The sequence below is a fragment of the Ailuropoda melanoleuca genome, chromosome 11 (genome assembly GCF_002007445.2).
Source record: "Ailuropoda melanoleuca isolate Jingjing chromosome 11, ASM200744v2, whole genome shotgun sequence".
Classification (NCBI taxonomy): Eukaryota; Metazoa; Chordata; class Mammalia; order Carnivora; family Ursidae; genus Ailuropoda; species Ailuropoda melanoleuca.
In genome coordinates, this window is record NC_048228.1 from 57,678,306 (window position 1) to 57,681,063 (window position 2,758).

At 33.4% G+C, this 2,758-nt stretch overlaps 1 pseudogene; it reads left to right on the plus strand.

Moving 5' to 3' along the window:
* Positions 1-371: 371 nt before the first annotated feature.
* Positions 372-911, plus strand: LOC109490761 (annotated as a pseudogene).
* The last annotated feature ends 1,847 nt before the right edge of the window (positions 912-2,758 follow it).

A 2,758-nucleotide genomic window follows, 5' to 3' on the forward strand; every position in this document is an offset into this window, starting at 1 on the left:
AGCTCTTTTTCATATGCTCATCTGCCATCTGTATATCTTACTTGGTAAGGTGCCAGTTAAAGTCTTTGGCCCACTTTTTAATTGGGTTGTTTGTGTTCATATTGTTGAGTTTTTAATATTCTTTGTAAATTTTGGGAAACAGTTGTTTATTATGTATTTTTTGCAAATATTTTTTCTCCATCTATAGCTTGTCTTTTCATTCCCTTGATAGTATATTGTGCAGGCAGAAAGCTTTAATTTTAATGAAGTCCAGCTTATCATTTATTTCTTTCATGGATCATGCCTTTGCTGTTGCATTTAAAAAGTAATTTCCACCCCTAAGCGGCCTGAGGTGATCTCTGAAAATGGTTTGCCGTTTGCTTTACCCAGAAAACCCTACAAAATCATGCAAATCAAAAGGTTCAAATCTCCATGTTCACTTTAAGGACACATGTGAAACTGCCCAGGCCCTCAGGGTATGCATATCTGAAAAGCCACCAAGTATCTGAAAGATGTCACTTTGCAGAAGCATTATGTGCCATTCTGTCACTATAATGGTGGAGTTGGTAGGTGTGCCCAGGCCAAACAGTGGGGCTGGACACGGGGTTGGTGGCCCAAGAAGAGTGCTGGATTTTTTCTGCACATGCTTAAAAATGCAAAGAGTAATGCTGTACTTAAGGGTTTAGATATCGATTCTCTGGTCATTGAGCACATCCAGGTGAACAAAGCCCCGAAGATGTGGCATAGAATTTAGAGCTCATTGTTGGATTAACCCTTACATGAGCTCGCCCTGCCACATCGAGATGATCGTTCCTGAAAACAAGCAGGTTGTTCCTAAACCAGAGGACGAGTTTGCACAGAAGAAAAAGGTATCCCAGAAGAAACTGAAGAAACAAAAACTATGGCCCGGGAGTAAAGTCTGCATAGAATAAATGCAAATAAAAAAAAAAAAAGAGAGAGAAAAAAAAAGTAATTTCCAAACCCAAGGTCATTTAGATTTTCTCCTATGTGATCTTTTAGGAGTTTTATAGGTTTGCAGTTTACATTTAGCTCTGTGATCCTTCTTGAGTTAATTTCTTACTTTAAAGGTGCAAAGTCTGTGTGTAGCTTCATTTATTTTGTTTTGTTTTTGTGTTTGTTTGAATGTCCAGTTATTTCAGTACCATTTATTTAAAAGACAATCTTTTCTTCATTGCATTGCCTTTTCTCTTTTGTCAAAGATCAGTTATGTGTATTTATGTGGGTCTGTTTCTCAGCTCTCTATTCTGTTTCATTGATCCATTTGTCTGTTCTTTCACCAATACCACATAGTCTTATAGTAATCATGAAGTCGCATATGTCAATCCTTAGACTTGATTCTTTGCCTTTAATATTGTGTTGGCTATTTTGATTCTTTTGCCTCTCCATTTAAACCTTAGAATCAGTTTGTTGATATCCACAAAATAGATGGATGGGATTTTGATTAGGATTGTACTGAATCTGTAGATCAAGTTAGGAAAAACTGACATTTTGACAATATTTGAGTCTTTGTATTCATGAACATGGAATATAGTCGCCATTTATTTAGTTTTTCTTTGATTTCACTCATCAGAGCTTTGCAGTTTTTCTAATATAGATCTTGTACATATTTTGTTAGATTTATACCTAAATATTTCATTTTTTGCAGGAGCTAATGTAAATGATAATGTGTTTGTAATTTCAAATTCAACTTGTTCATAGTTGATTGATTGACTTTTTAACTTTCTACCCTGAAACCTTGTTGTAATCACTTATTAATTCCATATTTTTTCTATATATTGCCAAGATGTTATCTTAATGGCTGTTGCAGTTTGCATTTCCACCAGAAATTGATAATCATTCGTATTCCTAACATTTTCTCTAACAGACTTATTGTCAAACTTCCAGATTTTGCCAATCTGATAGGTTAGCAATGTTTCCTCACTATAGTGGTATTTAGAATTTCTCTTATTAAGTGAAGTTGGCCATTTTTTTCTTTAAGGGTCATTTCTGTGTTCTTGGTCTGTGAACTACCTATTCAGATTCTTTCATCATTCTTCTATTGGATTGTTGATCTTTTTATCTGAGGTTTTGGGGAGCTCTTATTATATCATTTATGCTGGCTTTTCATCCTACTCCCTTATCAGTTATAAATAATTTCTCCAAGTTTTTATGTACATTTTAACTTTGTGTACAGTGTTTCTGGTATGCAGAATATTTTTAAATGATTAGTTAATTATTCATTCTTTTTTCTTGAGTTGTTATTGGGTATTGAGATAATTAGGAAGGTTTCCCTGATCTCAGGTTGAAAAGACATTCATCTATATCTTCTTCCAATTCATATAAAATTTTAATTATTTTAAAAAAGATTTTATTTTTAAGTAATCTGTATACCCAACATGGGGCTCAAACTCATTGATCCTAAGATCAATCCCAGGTGTCCCATAAAATTTTAATTATTATTAATTTTTTTTACTTTAAATATATGATCTTTCTAAAGTTCATCTTAGTGGATGGTGTAAGATATAGATCTAATTTTGCCTTAGCCAAAATGTTTTCCAGTTGTTCTAAAGCCAATTATTAAAAAGTTTGCCAGGTAGTTTCTAGTCACAGCAGAGTTTAAGAATATAAATTTTAAGAATTTCAGGTTTTTTTTTTAGAGGAGTGAAACACTTTGTTACACACACACACACACACACACACACACACACACACACACTTTCCTGATGTGGAAAATACATTTGTATACAAAAACTTAAAAAACTCAGGAATGATGTTTTTG